This window comes from Balaenoptera borealis (assembly GCF_965194805.1).
Source record: "Balaenoptera borealis genome assembly, chromosome: 8".
Lineage (NCBI taxonomy): Eukaryota > Metazoa > Chordata > Mammalia > Artiodactyla > Balaenopteridae > Balaenoptera > Balaenoptera borealis.
Genome location: NC_138865.1, coordinates 742599 through 766630, shown reverse-complemented (window position 1 = coordinate 766630; position 24032 = coordinate 742599). Strand labels below are relative to the sequence as shown.

The 24032-nt window shown below is 41.8% G+C and overlaps 1 protein-coding gene and 1 long non-coding RNA gene across 3 annotated transcripts in view; one reads left to right on the top strand and one right to left on the bottom strand.

Moving 5' to 3' along the window:
* The window catches only part of SPOCK3 (SPARC (osteonectin), cwcv and kazal like domains proteoglycan 3), a 442183-nt gene that overhangs the window by 4843 nt on the left and 413308 nt on the right, over positions 1-24032 (top strand). The window lies entirely within an intron of this gene.
* Positions 1-24032, bottom strand: part of LOC309633384 — a 545333-nt gene that overhangs the window by 259306 nt on the left and 261995 nt on the right. The gene's annotated exons all lie outside the window — the stretch shown is intronic.

Sequence of the window (24032 nt, the reverse complement as noted above, 5' to 3'; positions counted from 1 at the left end):
CGCGGTGGGGGGGGAAGTGGGCGCCTTGGAGGCCGCGCCGTGCTGGGGGGTCGCCTCCCCGGGGTCCGGGTGCCCCACGGTCCTCTCCCCGCCCCCAAAGGTTCGCAAAGTGCCACCTGCCCAACTTTGCACGGGGCCTGGCGCTGGCGGGCACGGCCAGGGGCCGGCGAGGCGTTGCGCTGAGGTGGGCTCGATCCCGCGGCTGGCGGCGCACCCGGGGGCGTGGGGGGCGGGAGCGGGAAGGTGTGGGCTCGTCGGCGCCCGCCCGCTCCCGGGGACGGAGGGTGTCTGGGGCCCCGGTGAGCGTCAGCCTCCGCACCCGGCGAGGACCTGCACTCCATCACGATGTTGCAGACTGCGCGGCGAGGGTGGGCGGCCGGGGCGGCGGTGACAGGGTTAAGCTGTGGACCCCCCCACCCCCCTCTCCTCACGTCCCGCATCCTACCTGGGAGCTTCCTCAGGGACGGTGAGGGCTATCGAGACGCAGCCTGCACCTGAGACCCGACCGCGGGTCGCTCCGCACCTGCTGGTCAGTGCCCATCCGCTGGTCAGTGTGCACCGCACGCGGACGCAGCGGAGCCGCGGGGTCGGTGCGGTGGTCCCGGTGGGGCTGCCCCTCCCCCCGCCCCCCTTAAGCCTCTGTGGTCGGGTTGGCGGACGCCAGCCGCGCTCCGCACACCTGAGGACCCTCTGGACCCGCCCGCAGCGCCTCGTGCGCAGAGGCGGATCTGCTCCCTCGGGCTCACACTCCGTCCTGATTTGGGAAATTGGGAAAGTGAGTGGAAGCTCGGGCTAGTTTCATCCTGGGCCCTTCACCCCTAGCCGCTCGCAACGCCCCTCACAAGAAGTGGCTGACAAGCCGAGCCCAACGTGGAGCCGATTCTGGCAGCCGGATTCCGCCAGAAACGCTCATTTTTACTTTAAAATTCGACGTAGCATCTCATTGATAATAGGCCTGCGTATAGGTGGTGGAAAACGGTGATGGTCGCATTTAACAGGGCTCTGTCTTACATGCCCGTGAGTGAAGCCTAAGCAACATTTTACTGATGAGTAAAATTCCTTTCACCGGCGAGCCCCTTACACTCCTGTTTTATTCAAGTTGGTGCTGATGTCGAATACGATCCAAAAGGCCAGCAGGCGAATGAGATATTTCTAAACGTAGGGGAAATTTTCTGTTCATCCTGCCTTCATTTGGGTTGAACATTTGTAACTGTTTGAATATTGCTTCCTATTATGACATTTCGTTGCTGAATGGCTACTTTGAAAATCTTTAAAAAATGGATTTTATGCTTCCTTCTCTAAAACATATTTTAAATCTTGAATATCTTAGTATTCTCTGACTTCATTCAAATTGCTTTATTGAATTATTAAGAGCAAACCAGTCTATACTCGGACAGTTTGTAAATGTGCTTGATTTAAACGACTGAGAAAGCTGAGTGGCCTGGAAGGATTAAATATTCCAGGATTCCTGCAGCCAGCTTCTACGGAGACCAAGTAGAGTATTGTATTGCTACCGTGTTTGCAGTTATTCTTATGTGATCTCAGGGGCAAAATCCATCAAAATTATATGTTAAATTTAAGTAAAGGATTTACTGAGTTGTTTTTTTTTTTTTTTTTAGCAAACATCTGTTTGAAGTACATGCAAATATACATGCAAATGTAATAAGGATTTATTTGAAAAACTTCTGCAAGGTTTTAGGCTTACCGTTTTAGTAAGACAGTTAAATTTTGTGGATGGCTTCTGGAGGGCAGGCAGGAGATGTGATTGTTCCCCCTTGAACCACCTGTAGCTTATTGTTAACATGATAAAAGGTGTGCTGACAGTGTGATGTCTCAATGCAGAATGCACACTATATCCTTATTTAGACCACCCACCCCACTGGCAATTTACATATTTTCTTTACGTTTGGGGGAATTGTTAGCTTGATAATTTCTTTTTATCTTTTTCATAATGTTGTTTATTGGTTGGTTCATTTTAAACTGGGAACACATGGTTAGGAGGCATTGCTTGAAACAAGTCTGTACTTCGCGGATCTACCTTTAAATGTCCTGCCTCAGCTCTGATATCTTAAATAATGACGTTGCATACTCAGTTTGTATAAAGGCAAAGGAACAAGGAAATCTGAACCTCTTCTTTTGGAAACAGTTTGACTGAAGTACTTCTGTTTAGTGCTTTTCTCCCATTAAAACATAATTACTTTCATTTAGAAAAAAGCTTTGAGATTTCTTAGCATAATTGATGCTGAAATGAATTCTTACCTTCTTGTGGTTATTTTACACAGTTACCATTATTTTAGAAGTAACTCCTGAATGAAAGTTGGAAATATATCTTCTTTCGAATAATATTTGAAAACTATTTTGAATAATATTTGAAAATACAATTAATCATTCTATTTTAATTGAATGATTTTTAAAATAAATGTAGTCTTTAAGTAGGTTTTATATAATATAAATTGTTTTATGTAATAAAGCTTTAGAAATAAGGACCATGGGTAGGAAATATTCTGTGGGAGCAGGTGAACAGAAGAAGCAGGGTCATTAATGACTCAGTGGTGAAGGATGAGTCATCTTCCCAGTTTCCTTAGGATAAATCACAGAGAAATAAGAAAACCACAGGACAGCTTACAGTGAGTAAGTATTAACATAGGAGAAGCTTCAAGTAATTTTGACCACTCTATACCCTGTACTAGCAGCGCTCTTTGAATAAAGTTTTGTTGCCCTTTTAAAGTGTACAAAATGATGTATAGACACAGAGAACTTTTATGCTTTTGAAGATCAAAAGGATATATTATATTTGGTTATTGGTATAAAATTCCTGTAGAGATTCTAGTCTCCATGTTTTAGGAAAAATAAAAGTTTAACTTGAAGATAGAAAGAGGTCAGCACATTTTAAAATAAGTGTGGTAGATTGAGCCAGCCTGTTCAGGGTATAATGATGAGATGTTGAAATAAAGCAGGCAAAAAACTCTCAACCTCAGGGTATGTTAAGTAGATACACTGGTTGCATGGCATTTTCTGCTTTTTTAGTTCTGTTGAGTGGTGATAAAATCCAGAACCCAAGACTCCTCAGTGGGGGAATTGTGGGAATACTATGACCTTCACCAGGTACAGGGTAGAGACCCCCTCACCCCGTTTTTGCAAACATGAATATATACACCAGTCTATTAGGAGAATTGGATATCAGTATCATTATAAGGAAACCATGAATCACATGGTTTATATATTATATATTTCAAACATTTATGATTTATAAGTCAATTAAACTATACTCTTTATCATGTAATAAATGAGTATGGAATTTGGAAACCAATAAATCGGCAGTGAATTATATAATACTACCATCAACCTTTTATATTATTGATTTCACTGGAGGACATATACTAATTAGGAATGATGGAAGGGATACTGTATGTTGGCAGCAGTACAATAAAAATCTAGCAAAAGTGGCAGTGTTGGTCATGCTAATTTTAAATAACTCATACAATCAAATCAGAATTCTGTCCTTAAATTGAAATTCAAATGCTTCTAGGTTACATTTCTTTTTCAATAAAAATACCTGGGAGTGGTGGGTAGGGGGAAGAGGTAGGGATGAATAGGTGTATCACAGAGAAATTTTTTTTTTAATCAAAGATACTTTTTAAAAAAATTTTTCAGAAATATAGTTGATTTACAATGTTGTGTTAGTTTCAGGTCTACAATAAAGTGATTCAGTTATATATATATATACAAGATATATGTATGTATGTGTGTGTGTATATATACACACACACACACACACACACACACACACACACACACACACACAAGATACTGAGTATAGTTCACTGTGCTGTACAGTAGGTCCTTGTTGATTATCTATTTTATATATAGTGGTATGTATATTTTAATCCCAAACTCCTAATTTATCCCTTCCACCAACCTTTCCCCTTTGGTAACCATAAGTTTGTTTTCTATTCTGTGAGTGAGTCTGTTTCTGTTTTGTAAATAAGTTCATTTGTATCATTTTTTTAGATTCCACATATAAGTGATATCATATGATACTTGTCTTTCTCTGTCTGACTTAGTTCACTCAGTATGACAATCTCTAGTTCCATCCATGTTGCTGCAAGTGGCATTATTTCATTCCTTTTTTATGGCTGAGTAGTATTCCATTTGTATATATGTACCACATCTTCTTTATCCAGTCCTCTGTCCATTGACATTTAGGTTGTTTCCATATCTTGGCTATTGTAAATAATGCTGCTGTGAACATTTGGGTGTGTGTATCTTTTGGAATTAGTGTTTTCGTTTTCTTCAGATATGTACAGTATGGGGGTTCCTTAAAAAACTACAAGTAGCGTTACCATATAATCCAGCAATCCTACTCCTGGGCATATATCCAGAGAAAACTATAATTTGAAAAGATACATGCACCACAGAGGACTTTTTGAGCAGTGAAAATAGTCTGTATGATAGTAAGATGGTAGATACATGTCACTGTACGTTTGTCCAAGCCCAAGGCTGAGCCCTAAGGTAAACCATGGACTTTGCGTGACTGTGATGTGTCCTGTAGTGGGATCAATTGTAACATTGTAACAAATGTCCCATCTGGTGGGGAGGGTGACAAGGGAAATTCATGCACGTATGGGCAGTGCGTATATGAGAAATCTTGGTAGCTTCCTCTCAGTTTTTCTGTGAACCTAAAACTGCTCTACAGAAGTAGAGTCTTAAGGGGCTTTCCTGGTGGCGCAGTGGTTAAGAATCCGCCTGCCAATGCAGCGGACACAGGTTCAAGCCCTGGTCCAGGAAGATCCCGCATGCCGCGGAGCAACTAAGCCCGTGTGCCACAACTACTGAGCCTGCACTCTAGAGCCCGCGAGCCACAACTAGAGGAAGCTCGTGCACAGCAATGAAGACCCAACAGAGCCAAAAATAAAATTAAAAAAAAAAAAAAAAAAGTAGTGTCAAAAAAAAATCATAACTACAACTCCATCACCTCAAAAAACAAACACTGTTTTAAGAAGTGGTTACCATTTGTGTTGCAAAACCTGAAATCAACTTCAGTTACATTTGTTCCTTGAGTAATTTTTAATACTCTTTAGATGTATCAGAAGCAGTAGGTAGTAAAGTTTTACAATTTAACTTTAAAAATGCAACCTTAACGTAAATTAAGGGACATGTGAAATGTTGTGAAAATGTAAAATATAGGTCGAAGTGTCTCAGAGGCACTCAAATTATAAGTTGGTCTTTTAAAAATGCCTGATTTGGATATACTGAATAGTAAGTAAACACTTATGGACTTCTTTTTTTAAAAATTTTATTGACGTATACCTGATTTACAATGTTGTGCTCATTTCTGGTGTGCAGCAAATTGATTCAGTTATACGTGTGTGTGTGTGTGTGTGTGTGTGTGTGTGTGTGTATGGTCTTATTCTTTTCCATTGTTTATCACAGAATATTGAGTATATCAGTGGTTCCCTGTGCTCTACAGGAGGACCTTGTTGTTTATGTATTTGCTCTATAATAGTTTACATCTGCTAATCCCAAACTCCTATGAACTTCCTTTTTCTTTTTCTTTCCCTTTTCACTTGAGTTGGGGTTCGAGCGTACAGATTATTTGAGAGAGAAAGCTGATGGGGAGGGATGTTTCCACGTCCTTAGTGGCTGCTGAGGAATAAAGCACCCCCCAACCCCGGCATCTGTTAACTGGGACACAGCTGTTAGAAAGTAAATAGGATGGTTTCTGTGCCTACTACAAGGAAAGGACTCTTAATTTAAAAGGCATTATATACGGTATTTGTTTTTCTCTTTCTCACTTACTTCACCTTGTATGCTAACACATATATATGGAATCTATAAAAAAAAAATAAAATGGTTCTGACGAACCTAGGGGCAGGACAGGAATAAAGACGCAGACGTAGAGAATGGACTTGAGGACACCGGGAGGGGGAAGGGTAAGCTGGGACCAAGTGAGAGAGTGGCATGGACTTACATGTACTACCAAATGTAAAATAGCTAGCTAGTGGGAAGCAGCTGCATAGCACAGGGAGATCAGCTCGGTGCTTTGTGACCACCTAGAGGGGTGGGATAGGGAGGGTGGGAGGGAGACACAAGAGGGATGGGATATGGGGATATATGTATACGTATAGCTGATTCACTTTGTTATACAGCAGAAACTGACACAACAATGTAAAGCAATTATACTCCAATAAGGATGTTAAAAAAAAAAAAAGAAAAATGAAAGGCATTACAGTTCAGACAATGGAAATCTTTAAAAGAACCCTCTCAGTGCATTTCTTAGGTTTACAAAGGGCCCTGGCTGTGTGCCCTGACTACCTGGAGTCCCCTCAAAACTGAGGCTCCTTTTTTACTGAGATATAATTGACAAATACACTTGTATATACTTAAGGTGTACGGTGTGATGATTTCATATTCATATGTCTTGTGAAATGACCCCTTTTATGGTACTTTAATAGTAGGCAAGACTTGTATTACTTTGCTTTTCAACAATATGCACCAAAAATACAATTAAACAATTAATAACAATTTGGGGAAATTTAACACATTAGACCATTATTCTCTCTGTTCAGGAGTACTTTCTCAATAGTGGATATCCAATTCGGATTTTTTTTTAAGTATATTTTTAGTGCTTCTCACTATGAAACCACATTTTAAAATGTGACACTATTATGTTTTATCACAGTTGAGAACATGGGGTCTTCTTGGGAATTCTTCACAGTTAATTCCTTGCATTTTCACGATTGTTTTTCTCTCCGTCTTTTAATCTTTTGATGACAGTGGGCCACAGTGTGTTTAAAACTCCAAATCCGTAGCAGCCTTTGTAGACAGTGTCCGTATTTGCAGATCAGAGCTGGTGAAGACTATAGCATGAGGTGTTTTTTTATCTTGGACTGTTGTTCAAATTGTTGAAATCAGGGGGTTTACTAGAGAGACAGGCGGTTGACCTCCTAAAGGAAGCAACAGGCTTTAAAGGCCATGGGCCAGTGAGTGCCTCAGCAGCAAGGGGCCATCCCCATGCAGCACCCTGACCTCTCTTGGTCATGAGGGTCCTGGGTAAACCATGGCCCTGGGTAAGCAGTGGCCCTAGTTAAGTCATGGCCCTGGTTAAGTCATGGCCCTGGTTAAGCCATCGCCCTGGTTAAGCCATGGTCCTGGTTAAGCCATGGCCCTGGTTAAGCCCTGGCCCTGGTTAAGCACTGGTTTTATACAGTCTCCACATCCCTGTTTCTTATCACTACTCGCCCCCACCCCCCCACCATACTCACCACGGTGTCAGGATGTAGGGTTGGTTTAATCAAGTCAGCATCATGTGAGGAAGGCAGGTCAGACGATGCCCAGGGATCTGCCGTTTCTGCAGAGGGGCGCCTGGGTGGAGCTGACACCGCATTGTCAGACCCCATCAGGAGGCCTGAACTGAGTACAAAATTTAGTCGATTTGCCCTGGCTTCGTTCTGACAGACAGAAGTTAGGGGCGTGGGTAACACTTTAACTCTCCAGCTCTCATAACTTCTAGTGAATTATTAGGAAAGTGTAACTATAGAGGACTGAGAAATAAGTTACTCTGTATATGTGTGTGAATACATGTTCTATATGTGTATACGTATGAACATACAGGTCTGTGCATAAATGTATACGTGTTGTATATATGGTTTACCTGTGTGTGTGTGCCTCTTCAAATAGGTAACAGATTAAATAATTAGAAAACCAAGGTGTTGGTATATTGTATGATAGATATTATTTTTATATGTTAATTAGAAAGCAGACAGTCCCCCTAAAATGTTAAGACATGGATCAGTTTTTTTTTTTTTTCTGGTTAAGTTCTCCGCATCTCACGAATTGAGAACGTGATCTCGTTTGCTGTTACGTGTGTGGTCCCTGTGTGCTTTCCTGGTTCTTACGGGAAGTCAGCTTGTTGGGGGTTATATGCTAGATATACTTTTATAAACTTTTAGCTAGATATACAAAAGGAACAGCAAGCACTGTTATAAAGCATTTATTCTCCTGCTCTTAGAATAAGACTGCTTTTATTTTATTTTATTTTTCTATTGAAGTATAGTTGATTTACACTGTTAATTTCTGCTGTACAGCAAATTGATTCAGTTATACATACATATATATTCTTTTATATTATGGTTTATCACAGGATATTGGATATAGTTCTCTGTGCTCTACAGTATAACCTTGTTGTTTATCCATCCTATTGAATATATGTAATAGCTTACATCTGCTAATCCCAAACTCCCACTCCGCCCCTTCCCCACCCCCTCCCCATTGGCAACCATAAGTCTGTTCTCTATGTCTGTGAGTCTGTTTCTGCTTCGTAGATAAGTTCATTTGTGTCATATTTTGGATTCCACACATAAGTGATATCATATGATATTTGTCTTCCTCTGAATTACTTCACTTAGTATGATAATCTCCAGGTCCATCCATGTTGCTGCAAATGGCATTATTTCATTCTTTTTTATGGCTCAGTAATATTCCATTGTATATATGCACCACATCTTCTTTATCCATTTATCTGCCAATGGACATTTAGGCTGTTTCCGTGTAAGACTGCTTTTAGATCTCAGGCCTCTGACTCAGAGTAACATTTTCTGTTCTTATACAACTTTAGTTTTCATGATCTGGGCCAGAATTCTTTTTTTTTTTTTTTTTCTCCCTCCCCCCTCCCCCCAATCTCTCCAGAATTCTTTTATTTTATTTTCTGTATTTATTTTTTAAGCAATCTGTGAATCTTCTACATTCACTATCCCAAGTCCCATACGCTCCTGGAGTATTTACATGCGTCTTCCCGTCTATGAACATCCTTTAATCTTTTCAGCTCTTTCTACTTCTGTTAGCTTACAGATTTCCCTGCCCTGTTGGGCTGTGAGCTCTGTACCACAGTAGACTGTGCTCTCTCCACCCCACACCCCTGCAGTTCACGGGCACCCGCACAGGGACCAGCTGGGAGTGAGGATTAGATAACGCTGACCATGAAGGAGCCCTATGTGAGATTCACCTGCCGCATGCCCGGTCGCGAGGAAAGCCTTTCAGATCTGTGTGCTTTGTAGGGACCATTTCCCTTCCTGGCCACCCCCCACCCAGTTTTGTAATTTGAATGAATATTTAATTGTTATAAAATGTCAGGTGTCAAATCCTAAACTGCCTTCGCCCATCGGTCCACAGTGTGCCCAGGTGGGCGTGCCGGGCCACTGTGACCGTGTCCACTCGACCGTGGGCTGTATCCCCTCTGCCCATCCCTCTACTTCTTCTGCAGTTTCTCTTCGACCACAGAACACTGTTGCTCTAAAGCCTTTAGAGGTTTTTTGCTGCCTGCTAGGTAATACCAAACCCAGTGTCCCCCCTCTCTTATTTGACTCCTGCACTTCCATTCACGGACGTGCGTCTGAGCCCAGGCAGTTCGCGGCGCGTCCAGATGTATTCATTTCCGTCACTTCTGCCTCACTTACAATTGCGGGTGTTTCAGGTAGCGATGTGTTGGGTTCCTGCCTAAGGGGACTGAATCTGAGTGCCTGGGTGCGGATAGGATTTCACCTCCCCACCGTGTAACCGGCCCTCAGGAAGCTGGTGGTCCAGGCCTGGGATTCAGTCATCCTCTCGGGTCTCCATCAGGGGCCACTTTCTGTCCAGCAGGAGGGACTTGAGAGAGTGGAGGACACACAGCTTGTGCTGGGAAGGACTGCAGGTGGCGAGGTGGGACTGTCCCCCAGGCCAGGAGTGAGGGACACGGCTCCCCTCCCTTCTCCAAGCGCAGCCGGGACGTCAGCTTATCACGGGGGCGGGAGGGACGCTGAGAGGAAGGAGGACAGGCGGGTACAGGGAGGAAGATACAGGCCACTCCTGGGTCTGTTTCAACCATCTCAGTAGTTCTTGGAAATACTCCCTGGGCCCACAGAAGGGATTTTTATTATTTCCAGTGAGCTGTTTGCCTTGACCTCGACCTTATTTCCTTCTGGGTCACAGGGCTCACAAGGACCAGTCAGGGCTTCCCCAGTCCTGACATTTTGGATCTCTCACTGCGTTATGATGCTTCTTGGCCTATAATTACTATTTTTGGGTGTCTGTTAGGTGCCAGACATATTAAGTATATTATTACATTTAGTAGAATCTTTAAAAAATATTTTTAATTGTAGTAAAAAACACATAATATAGCATTTACCATATTTTCCATTTTTCAGTGTATAGTATAGTAGCGTAAAGTATATCCACGTTGTTGTACAACCATCTCTAGAGCTTTTTCATGTTGCAAAACTGAAACTGCACCTGGTAAACAACTCCTGTTCCCCTCCCGCAGCCTTTGGCCATCACCCGTCTACTTTCTGCTTATATTAATTTGATGACTTTACGCGTCTCATGTAAGTAGAATCATACAGGATTTGTCTTTTTGTGATTGGCTATTTTACTGAGCATAATGCCCTCAAAGTTTATCCATGTTGTTGCAAATAGCAGGATTTCCTTCCTTTTTAAAGCTGAATGATATTCCACTTTGTGTATACACCACACACATTTGTTTATCCGTTCATCCATGGATGGACACTTGGATCGCTTTCACCTCTTGGCTGTAGAAAAAGACCGCCATGAACATAGGTGTGCAAATATGTCTTCAGGATCCTGCTTTCAATTCTTTGGATATATATTCAGAATTGGGATTGCTGGCTCATATGGTAGTTCTATTTAAAAATTTTCTAGGAACCTCCATATTGTTCTCCATAGTGACTGTACCAATTTACTTTCCCACCAACAGTGCACAAGGGTTCCAGTTTCTCCACATCCTTACCAACACTTGTTTCTGGTTTTTGATGATACCCATACTAACAGGTATGAGGTGGTATCTCACTGAAGTTTTGATTTGCATTTACCCCATGATTAGTGATGTTGAGCATCTTTTCGTGTACCCATTGGCCATTTGTATGTCACCTCTGGAGAAATGTCTATTCAAGTCCTTTGCCCATTTTTCTTATTTTTTTTTTACCAACCTAAAAAGTAGACATTATTGATATATGTTTTACAAATGGGGAAGACTTAGTTTCAACGAGCTTAATTAACCTGCTTAAGATTAGCGAGATTATTAGCTCTAAAGATCATGTTTATTAATTTGTCTGTTTCTTATATTTATTAACAGTTGACCACTTTCAATGAGTAATTACAAGCAACTCAAATTAGTTTTTTTTTTTTTTTCATTTGAAATGTTATGTTGGGTCCTTTTCAGTGGTCACAATTACCATCTTTTTGGTTCTTGTCTGCTAGGGCAATAAATTGATAAAGACTTGGCATTTTTATTATGATTATGGAGGGAGTGTCTCTTATACAGAGTTACAGTGACATTACTATAGCGTGACCATTTCATCTTGAAGCTGCAATAGAAGACTTCCAGTAGAACAGCGTTTATCCGGACAGGCATAGTACATGTGACCATGCGTAGTACCAGCATTTTTACTTAGTAATGAATTTTTTCGATATCCCAGTGCAGTTCTGAATGTATCTTCGGTGGGCAGGAGTGCTGTGAAAAGGAACACTAATGTGTCCTTACGTGGCTGTGACTGGGCTTCTGACGACACCTGTAGCATCTTTGGGAACCACTCTGCACCACTGTGCCTGCATTCCACCTGCTACAGTTGTGGATTTATTTTCAAAGTCAAGAAAGTGGAAAAGGAATTATGTCTTACAATTTTAGACTAGAAATCCAGAAATTTTTATTGTATACAGTCAACACCTACGCCTGTAAGTGTGATCACTGTTGAATGGGTGCTGACACAGCCTGCCAAAGTTCTGTCCATGGTAGATCACTTATTTTTCTATATTTCCCATGTTGAATATCAAAGATTGATGGAACACCGTTGATTTTTTAAAAAGTGAAATTGCATCGTATTTAAGATAGGTTAGAGCATGTCTTGCTTTTAAAATACTTTTGTTGCCTACTTCTGTTTGGAGACTTCTCCATCTAGAATTTCATTGACGTTATTCAGTATGAACTGTTTCATTGAACACGAATTCTCTGCTTTTAGAGTTTTGTAACGAGCAAAATTAATTAGCTGCCATACTGAAGAAAATATGGAGTGACGTAAAATTTAATAATTTCTATATTTTGTAGTTATTTTGGTATGTGTTGCATGTTCCAGATAATTCTGTGGGTTTTTTTACTCTTAGCATAAGGAAAAGCCCATTATTTAGCAGGAATAAAAGAAGGCGGAGGGCCAGAAATGCAACAACTTAATCTAATTGTGTCCCCAAATAGATAAAACATTGCAGGCCATTAACTTCCTGAATCTGGTAAAATGCTTACTAGCTCTAGCTCCTAAAATAGTAATTTGATGGTCCCTTAATCACAGCTCATTTTGACTGTTCTATCACCAGCTTACTCCATGACTTTCAAAATATTTACGTGGGGCTTTCTAGGCAGGATTGTCTCAAATGTCTGAAATATGGGCTTGCTAGTTGCCTGGACACATGGTATTAGCATCTGCTGAAGAGCAGTTTTAGAACATGGGGATATTTCTAGGCCCTCTGCAGCGTACAGTGTAGGGTGAAGTTATAGTCTTCCAGTAGGACCGTCCTGGTGACATCTGGCCTTCTCCCCCAAGCCCCCGAGCAGTCACATTCACCTCAATGAACATTCCCTGAGGCACAGCTTTTCTGGAACGTCGTATCAACAAGCACTACATTCGCATGACCTGCAAAATGTTTCTTTGACATGAAACATAATTTCTTGGAGTTCAGATGTTAAACACTGTATCGTTTTAAAGGACTGTTGGACTTCCTGAAACTATGTGAATCAAGGGCACGCTCCGTGCTGGTGACGGGGGCGCTGCTGGTTTGGAAGCTGTGACCTGTGAAAGTCACCCCCAGGGAAAGTCATGTTTCTAGGTCGATCATCACGTTGATCACGTTATCCTCAGAATTTCTTGTTGATGACACACGCCTGCTTGGCTTGCTAGTGTTGCCGCTGAAAATCGTTTGTTTCAGAGTTGAATGCTTTCTGTTATTTTTTTATTTCACATATATTCCTAAGTAAAAAAATTTAAAACATGGGAAAATTGCCAGTGGGGAATGACATGTTTAATTCGGATAGCAAATTAATAGTCAAGATAGGAGAAGACATCTCGCGAATAGGAAGTATTTGGGGGGGGGGGATGCATCCAGTTTTGAATATCACTGAGAACCGCCACAGCTTATAGGTCAGGCGGTGGGATCTGGAAATCCAGTTTCAGAACTGCTTTGTTGGCTGAGTAGCCGAAAGGCAGCTGGCCTTTGCTGCCGAAAGCCGTGTTTTTATTCTTTGACTGAGGGCCTCTTTACTTACACGTGCTGCTGGTCTGACTTGTGGTTTGGGAGGCGGGGTCACCACAGTCACAGGTGTCAAAGGCACTTCTCCTGCTGGTCCCCTGCTCATGCTGGTCTCGGGTGTGGTTCCCTCACGTGGTACCCAGATCAGAAGAAGAGTAAAGCAACAGATGTCGTCTAGGTCGAAGCCGACGACCGTGGGGCTCTGGGACGTTTATGTTCCTGTTCACATAATCATTTTCTGAGCTGAAAGCTCTTCGCTGACTTCTAATTGGTCTGCCTGTGTGTGTGCCCTGAATGGCTCTCAAGTTTCCTTACTCCATAGCTGTCACCTTGGACTCCAAAAATAAGTTCTCTGTGAGCAGTAATCCTTGTAAGTAGTAGGTAGTTCTAGGTATAGGTGGTCTTATGTGTAATTAAAACCCATTTGTTCTTAATTGTTGAACTTGAATAAGTCATTTTCACTTTTTTGTTGTTGGATTAGACTGCAGTGTTTCTGATTTGTATTTGTGGTTGAATAAAAACCTTTTTTTATTGTAGTTCTTGGGTTTAACTTTAATTTGAATTAAACTATAAATTTAAAGAACTTTCTCCTTGATGGTATGATGACACTTGTACGGTTTAATTTTTACAGGGGTTTAGCAGTATTGATGTCACAATATCAATGTAGCCATTTCTGCAGAGCTTAGGACAGGCTTCAGCTTCCAGCTGTACAGAGATTTTCCTAAGGCCCTCAGAGTTTCAGGGCAATATTTACTGAAGTGTGTGGGCCCCTGTTCTCCCGCACTGTCCCCACCAGCTCACCTGCAAGGTCCCTCAAGGTCTTCTCTCATCCTTGGCTGGGATCCCCCCCTTCCACTTGGGCTAGTCTTGTGGATGGATGGCTTCCGTGTTTCTAGGCTCTTCTTTGCTTACAGCATCTAACGCTTTATCAGTACATTAATTTCTCCCAGAGTACAGCTTGGACCTTTTTGCTCCACTGTTGGAAACTCCTGTTCATCCTTTCACTTACCTCAGAGCAGGACGACATTTGGCTGCAGCTGTAAACTGCCCTCCACGAGAAAAACTGTGGCATCTCCACGCAACGGATCAGTTCATGTAGGTGTGGAGTCATCTTAGAGGGATACTGTGTGATTCCTACACCTGTTAGGGTTGAGGTTCGCTGTTTGCAATCGTAAAACGTACTTGGAGGAAGATTGTTCATCAGATGGGCTCTGACGTGAGCGAGAGAAGCAGCTCAGGAGAGAGACAGTGGTCACTTCTGAGGTGGTCTGAGGTTCTGCAGCAGGTGGATGGCAGAAATTCCTCTTCAGGCCCGGGCTCACCCGGCCCACTCGTCATTTCAGTGGAGCTCAGCCTCGGGGAGAGACGGTACCAGCCACAGGGACACTGCTTCCTGCTGATGGAACCAGGTCTCTGAGGCCTCGGGCCTGTAGGCAGGTTCTGGTGGGGGGAAGTCCCTCCAGGTAGCATCTCCGCATGAGGTCACCGTAGACAGCTGGGACCCTCCTGGGGACAGACAGGTCTCACCGGGAGCTGCTGCTCAAATGTCAGCCCCACTGACATCCGAGGCCCTTCATCACCTGCTTCTCTTCCCTGTTTTCTGTCTCAGGCACCCACACCCCGGCCGGGCCAGCATCCCTCCTCTGTCTGGGCGGTTCTCACCTGAACACCTGCACAGGGGGCCTTTGCCCGGCTTCTCATCTCTCCCCTGACAGTTCTCATTTTTTGTGCCAGTGTGTCCTAACCCCTCCCCGCTCTCCACAGTCGGATGCAGCCTCCCTCTTCCCGCGCCTGGCGAGGCCGGTGTTGGCGGCGGGGCAGTGCCGTCGCTCCGCAGGCCGCAGAAGGGGGCTCATGAAGCGGGGGGACACGGGGCGCGTGGGCGGGCCCACGGCCCTTCCGCTCAGGTGTGGAAGGAAGGTCACCGTTAATGCAGAGCTCAGAGCCCAGGTGGATACTAGTAGTTGATGCTACAGCATTTTATTTTATCTTTTCCCAGGGTGTTAGTGCGCGTGTCATCATGGAACTTGGCTTCCTTCCCAATTCCTTAGACAGTCTTTCTTAAATATCTGACTTCTGCATTTAAGCTCTCGTTTGTTTTATAAGAACGGTGTTGCTTTTTGCCATCAAGTTTGAACTATATTTAAAAACAAAACAAAACAAAAGAAAGAATGTTAGTAAGGGTTTCCATGTCGTACACGTTCTTGCATCTCCTGTTCTATGATGACTAGGAAAATGTCAACAGTAGGCTGCTGGATATTTGCCAAACGTTGCCACAGAAGTTAGCCGCCCCAAGTCAAGGTTTCAAAGCTAGAAAAAGGATTTTCCCTTACTCTCTTTGTTTAAACTCAAACTCTCTAAACATGAGAATCCTAAGAAAGAAGAAACATCGTAAAGTGCCCTTAAAACTCAGAGGATTGGTTCCTTCACTGTACGTAACAGTGGAGCAGAGGGAAATTTATAGCTTTCTTCTTCTTTTCTGGAAGAGCATCTGTTGAAACTTCTTAACCTGATTTTGTAATAAAAATATAATGTTAAGAACAACCATTTGGAAAACACCTCTCGAAAAGACACAAGTGCTCTGAGATATATTTTGTAGCCTGAAGTTTAATCATGTGAATTAAGAAAACTATAATTTTTAATTATCCTAAATGCAGTCGAAATGACAACTTCTCCCATAAACTTTCTTCTTCCTACATGTAATCCTATAGTGTTCAGCATTCAACTCTGCAGACTCTAAATTACTGAAGGAAGACAGATTTATAATCTATAACATAGGTTAAAGTTGCTTAAGAAGGATAGTAACAACTACCGTTTGTGGACATTTTATTCTTTAAACTATATAAAAACAGTAATAACAACTCATACAAGACCCAAACCAGGAATTATCTCCACTAGCTGTTGAGTGATTTGGCTATTTCCTTAAGCGGTTTCTAAATTTTCATCTTGACGGCATCCTCAGCCAACTGCCATGGAGGTGGCATCTACACCTGTAAAATCTGAAGCAGAAATGAGGCCTCTGAGAGCATAGTTTGAAATCAAATCATGTGTTCCAATTGCTGGAATATTCCCATGTCATTTTATAGTAGAGTAGTGTAGGATCAAGGTGTTGATTATCATTATAATAAAACTTCACAGATCTGAATCCTGCAGTCTTGTGACAGTGCAGTTAATGACCAAAAACCCACGTGATGAAATGTCATCTTAAAGTTTACCATCTTTTATGGTGACTGCTAATTCACATCGTGATATGGAATTTTGTACTCAGTGCTCTTTTGAAAAAAATCTTAAAGATTCAGAAATTCAGTGCTTACTTTCTTATGCTTTCAGGGTCTGGGGTTTATAATACAAGATAGTTAAGTTGTATTAAAACCATGACTGTTTCATCTGTAATTGTGTTGGTTCACAAACCTCCTGAGAAGTTCCCTGGGTGAGACCTGAAACTGGCCCCCTTGTATGGAGGGCTGGGAGGGACCAAAGAGCGAGGCAGACCCTCTGGGTGGGCAGGCAGCAGGTGTAATGAATAAGGGGACTGACTCGGGCGCCACAGGACGAGTAGATCCCTAGACCCACCCGCCAGAGTCTTACAGTTTATACACAAGCCTCATCTGGGCTCACAGCGTATTCAGTCCAGGTGGTCTCAACACCGTGTTACTCTCTCAAGGCTGCATCCTTGGAACGGCTCCTGCAGTGGGAACTGTGGGCAGAGCCTGTGTTCCAGTGATTGGGGACAGAGGGGAGGGGGTGAGGAACCTCTAGTTACCCAGGTCCAGCTCACGATCAGCTGGCAGTCACATCTTCTGCATGACCTCCGCCATCAGATCGTTACTGAGACAGATCACAGTGGAAAGGAGATTCCTATTTTCTCCTCTATTTTTATTTTATTTATTTATTTATTCATTCATTTTTCATTTTATTTTGTTTTGTTTTGTTTTATTTTATTTATTTATTTTTCTTGCCCCGCTGCATGGCATGTGAGATCTTAGTTCCCCAACCAGGGATTGAACTCACGCCCCCTGCATTGGAAGCTCAGTGTCTTAACCACCAGGGAAGTCCCTCTTTATATTTAAATAAACAGTTCTGGCAATAGTGTTTGTGTTTCAAACTAGACCTCCAGTTTCTTGGTTAACACTAAATAGCAGCTGATATTAGTGAAAAAATGACAATTAAATAAAAATTTTCTTGCTAAATATTTAAGTTTTCTAAATTTGGGGGACAGTTTGTTTTCCATTATTACTTAGAACATGATTTTTTAAAGGTTATTAATGCAGTTTAATAACTTTAAAAATAAATACTTAAATAAGTTATTCATGTACAGCAGAAAAGATTTAAAAATGATTATAACTTTTAAATAAATTATTGTATATCTGTAATTGTTGTATATGTCTATAATTATATATATAGTCACTTCAAATGCTATTTAATGTAATTTTGTTACATAAAAATAATCAAATTCAAATCAGAAAAGAAGCAGCAAATTAAAAAGTTTGCGATTTAAGTACTGTCCAGAAAAAATTAGTCATAAAAGAGGTTAGATTTTGGTACCATTTTACAGATAGCAGACATGATGGCAAAACTATAGAAAAGTGAACATTTTAGTTAGGTACTTTTTTTTCCTTTATGAAAATACCCAATGACTGCTCATTTTCCCATAAAATGCCCTTAAAATTGATTAAATAAATTGATGACAGGTAAGGCTAAAGGTAGGGGTTCACTATTATATTATTATACTGTTAATTGATACAGCCATACCACTAATGGTTAGAAAAGCTATAAATGAATCGGCTGTGTATCCTCACCCAGGGTTATTGTGGAATCCTACAGGTGGTCCTCCTTTTCCTCTGCACCTCCTGTGACTTCATATGACACAGAACGACACCTGCCTTGGCAAAAACGCAGGAAGAAGTCGCACCTGTAAACAGTTCATTTTAAGCCAAGAGTAAAATTAAAAGTACCGCATTCTCACACATTAGTGGCTGTTTGTTTCAGGTGGTTACAGGAGGAGGGCAGACCTGTTTCCCTACGGGGAACCGAGAGCCATAGGAACAGCTTTGCCACTTTGTGCGTCACCCCCGAGCACGGTCTGGCACCGGCCGCGGATGCAAAGCTGGTGCTCCAGGCCCAGGTGGTGGGTCTGGAGCTGCTCAGGGGGAGACCACACCCCAGCACTCTTCTCACCGCAGGTGGGACCGTAGCCAAACCACACATGGTAAGGTCGTTCCTAAACTCACGTAGACGAACACACTGCGTTTCATTTGCTTCGTATTTTGCCATATGCCTTGAAAAAAAAAATGCAAACATTACTGCAATTTTCTAAAATACTTGACCTTGTTAAAAGGTTTCTAGCTCCCTACACTACAGGACTTCTAGTGATGTTACGTAAGCAAGTTGAAAAAACTGTGTTGTGTCAATTTTGAAATGATTTTCAGTGGATTTTGGATCGCATGAGGTCTCTGGTCTATACTGTGATCTGGCTGAAGAAACGTGACCCTTGGTTCCTGATTCCCTGAAATGGTTTATGGTACAGAAATAACTTTTGCTCTTATTGAAGCAATAGGAATAGAGGAAAATACGATTTAGGTTAAAATAGTCAGTTTTTCTTGAATGCAGATCTTTGTCCATAGTTGAGAGGTAAAAGCATAAATCTTTTAAAAAAATAGTCAAAGAGACAAAACAGCAGCTTCGGTGAAGACTCAAACTGAGGGTAACTCAGAGAACAGCACCCAGGAGCGGAAAAGCATGGGGTGAAGCTGCTTTTGTTGTGTGTTGTCTGTAACAACAGCCCCGAGATATAGGCGTAGCGTCCATACTTAGTGTACAGCCTGAGCGACTAGATGAATAGAAAGTAGTGCTCAGAGGGTTTTTTAAAAAGTGGGAAAATCATGTCTTACGATGCTAGAATCAGGGTGTTTACCCTGTTTAGTGTGTAGTAGCTTGAAAAACTTGGTAAGGAGTCAAGTAACAAGACGGTGAAGTCTCTGTTTTATATGGTGACATGCATAGCCTAACAGGAAAAATGCCTAACACTGTTGATTACAAGTAAGCTGTTGTCTGTTGTTAAAATAAAAAGTACCATATTTATTACATTCAAGTATGCATATTTTATAACTTTTAAAAAGTCATTCCTGAAACTGAAATGAATTTTTTAGTCTGTGTGTAGGTTTAATATGACAATGTTTTCTTTTGTTTCTAAAAACTGTTATTCAATAATTAGGAAGGTAGGAACAGTCTTAATACGATTTAAAGAAAGAGAAACTATATGATATTAAAGTTTGAGCTTCATGTAGGAGCAACCTGATATGTCTTCATTTTAATATGATTTTGGACATGTCAGTGGCTGTAATATGGTCAGTAATAATAAAAAGCATTAATACAAAAAAAAGAAACTAAACTGTATACAAAGCTAATTTGATTAACTGTAGTGAGTTGCCTGTTAGTATTTAATGGTCCATTAAAAGCCCATTTAAAGAAGTCAAAAACCACAGTGCATATCTTGGTTTTTGACATAATCTAAGACAATATTAGCAAAGGGCTCATTAGATTATGTGGACAAATATTTCCATTTTATTTGGAGAAAGGTAGTTTGAAATTTGTTCTCTCATCCAGGAAAAACAGTTCTCATTTCCCAAGATCATTATCCGTTTTAAGTGAAGAGATGAACCACATCAAAAGTGTCCTGTCCCCCTTCTTGTGGGGCGTTATGAAGGAGACCTGGTGTGGTTCTTGGGCTACAAATAATAGTGTATGTAAGAAAAAACATTTTTGTAAAGTCTTAGAAAAAATATGAAATGATTTATAAAGAAAAGCAGTTTTACTGTGTCTTGCTTTTTGAGATACTGATCAAACATGAATGAGTTTATTGAGAGCTTCCTAGAGTTCTAGGTACCTGTTTCTGAAAGTTCTCAAGTTGTGTGTTATTAATATCTTAGGAAAATCAAAACCTGATGCTATTGATCGATTGACTGCTGGGCTGAATGCATTCAACCAGAGAAAACTGAGGAAATGCTTCCATTCAAGTGACAGCAGGGACCTTATTACAGTCCGTAAACATCGTGGAGATGCTGTGGTTTGGTTTAATGTAACACAGTCCCGCTGTTGGGTGCTGAGAGGTCGGGTCTTGCTGCTGTAACGCGTCATTGTGGGATGACCCTCGTCCTGCAGCCCGACCCCCGGAGCCTGAACCCAGGTCCGCACTTCCTGCTCAGTGACCTTGGCAGGTCCTCTTCTGCCCACGTGCTTCGGCTCCTACTGCACAGGGTTGTGCTGGACGGTGAGGTGTTCATAGGTGTGAGGTTCTTAGTTCACATGGGCGTATGTTAAATACATGATATGTGTTAGTCATCATTATTTCATTATTTAAATTTACAATTTAAGTTGAACTTAAAAAAAATCATTCTGGCTTCCCTGGTGGCGCAGTGGTTAAGAATCCGCCTGCCAATGCAGGGGACACGGGTTCGAGCCCTGGTCCGGGAAGATCCCACATGCCATGGAGCAGCTAAGCCCATGGTCCACAGCTACTGAGCCCGCGTGTCACAACTACTGAAGCTCATGCGCCTAGAGCCTGTGCTCTGCAATAAGAGAAGCCACCGCAATGAGAAGCCCGCACACCACAACGAAGAGTAGCCCTGCTCGCTGCAACTAGAGAAAGCCCACGCGCAGCAACAAAGACCCAACGCAGCCAAAAATTAAAAAATAATTAATTAATTAATTTAAAAAAATCATTATTCAACAACTGAGCCATGTCTAGATTAAGCATGTTGTCTGAAATATGTAGGCTCTGGCATTTTCCAGTAAATTACAGGTATCTATTCAATGGCATAAGTAGTATCAGATATTAAGAGAAAAATATTTATAGATTGAGAGCATTTTGCACTCACCTATGTGCTCTAGAGCTAATCACAGAACATCTGCAACAGGTGGTTACTTAGCTTGTACAATGAGAGCAGTATTTGCTCTTTCAGAAAATCAGATAATTGTTATAAATAACAAACGATCAACTGCACATGGAAACACTTTGGAAAATAATAAATTGCTACAGGATGATATCATTTCAAAAACCAACATTCTTCATCCATTTAGCAATCTAAGTTTCTCTTTTCTAAATATACACATTAATTTTTTTGATATTTATAAACTTTATATTTATCATTGAGACTAAAAATATATCAAAACGAGGAAAGGCTGCTTTGTTTTTAAATAATTACGTATGCCACTTTTAGCCCGCATCCAAGATGGGCCATCGCCTCCCGAAAGAATCCTTGGAAGAGTTGAAGAGATTGACGGGTTGAAGGATGCTTTGGATGTGCCATGACAAGAGAATAAGACGAGTTTCATGCAGACACATGAGTGCCTCTTAGGGAGGTGACTCAGTGTGGCCTCATGGGGTCCATACTCTGGATTCTGGTGGCTGAGGAGGGTTTGGGCAGGTGGGCAGGTGGGAGAAAGCCTACCTGGCAGGCGTCTGCAGGCACCAAGGTTTGGAGGTGTCATATCCATGAGGGGTTAAGTGTGGCTCGATAGAGAGAATGACAGGGAGTCCTTGGAGATGATACTGACATGTGGCGGGGCTAGAATTAGCTGTGCTTCTAAAACCTGCTAAACAGATTGTCCTTAGAGACGATGGAGGGAGGGCGCCTGCAGTTCCCGCTCTGCATCTGCGGCCCAGCTGATGTTGGCGGACGTCCCCAGGGTCAGAGTAAACCGTTGCAGATTCTAATCCCCGAAGGGCCCCTGTCCCTTCCCCGCACGTCATTCAGAATAAAAGTGAGAGGCATTTCAGTGAAGGTCTGCCTTTTCCCCCCATGTTGTCTACTTTGATTTGATTCTTTCAGGAAAATTAAAAATAGAAAATTTTTAACTTTTTTTTTACTTTTGGCCACACTGCGTGGCATGTGGGATCTTAGTTCCCCAACCAGGGATCGAACCTGTGCCCCCTGCAGTGGAAGCGCAGAATCCTAACCACTGAACTGCCAGGGAAGTCCCTTTAACTTTTTATTTTAAAAATGTTGTTTGGGTGTCTCTGGTTGCTGGTGTTCTGAGCACGTGCTGCATTACAGGTCACACAGCCTCTTTCGTGTAATGCTGGTGAATTCTTCTGCATTTCATAGTGTTCCTTTTGAACTAGGGGCAGGGAATGAGCACTGATAGAATTCTGTATCCCAAACTGGGCATCAGGAAATCCCTAAGACGAATGCGGATATATTGAACATGAGGACTTATAAAGACCTAAAAGTTTCCCTCCTAGCCTCCAAACCCAGGAAACAGCTGAATTTCCATACTAGATCAGATTGCAATACTTTTCAATGTTTGCATCGCTTCTTTGAAAATAGCATTTTTCTTTAAAATTTACATACCTTTTGCATTCCATTCTGGTACAAAAGACAAACTCAACTCATCCATCAAAACCCAGATTAAGCTTCATGAATCAATCATTGTTGCAACAGAAAAGAATATTTTCAAATACTCACTGCTTGGGAAGCAAATGTACTTCTTCAGGGCGAGGGCGTCCCCGGGTGTGTGGTCCAGCCCTCGTGCCTGGGCTGGTAACATGGTGTTCACTGCGGTACCGGATCCCTCCTGGCTCCTCGGAACCAAACTGCTGATGACCTTCTGGCTTCAGTGTGACTGGAGTAGTTGTGGTGGTTTTACAACAAAGGAGAAAGGAGTCTGAATCTGACACTTTCCTGCTTCCCGTGTTTTTTTGTTTTTTGTTTAAATGGGACAAAAAAGGCAGTCTTTCTGGTTTCCTGCATTAAATACTTGTAAGACTCTTTCAGGGATAAGTTATTCACCAAAAGTGTAAAGAGAGCCTTAGTTCATGGGGAGTGTCCCTTTCACAGTTGATATGGGAGCTTTGCTGTTTAAGACAAGTTTACAAAGTTGAAGAGAGTGAGTTACAGAACTGATCCCAGGGCAGATGACAGAGTATGTGAACTGGTTTGTGGTGTCAGCAGTTGGATTTATGTGGTGTGCCCAAACATCCCCAGTGCATTGGTTGGAAAAAATCTTCTGTGTATCAAGTGTGCTTTTACGTTACCGGCCAACTGATTACAGTGGTCACTTTCAGGAATCTTTTCTGGGCTTTGTGTAAAATGTCATGTGCACAGTGTATTTTTTTCTTTCTACATCCGTATCTATATTTGCTAGTTGAAAGTGAAACAAAACTATGACATAAGTATTCTATCAGTCAGAATTGCTATTTGCTTACAGTAGATAATTGCAGTTGCTAATGGTATAAAACTGCACAGTTGGAAACACAGTTGGATGAAACTTACATGGTGTGCAGTCAGGATATGGCGTCTAAGAAGAAAGTTTATATGACTTTTCCAGTTAGGCCAGTGAGCCGGTTCTAATAATGGTCATAAAGTTATGAAATAACATTTACTTCTCTGTGATTTAATAAAGTTGTATTTATTTTTGGAAGCCAGAGTATATTGAGTTGACGAAGAGATTAATAAATTCTGGCCATTACATTAAGTAAAGTTCATAAGGTTGAAGAAAAGCAAATACACCCTCACGAGTTTATGATCGCGCTATATGGAGCTGAGAAGTCACCCCTGAATCTTTGCAGGAGTGGGCTGTTCTCTGGAGTGTCTGCAGGACGACTCAAGACTCCTTCAGTTGGATCATTAGAAGCTGTTGTAGGTTAAACCTCCTTCTCCTACTGTATTCCTGACTTTGAGTATGTCACATGACTACCGGGTGAAGTGTTTGCCTTTAGTTTCCAAAATGGGTGAAATAGT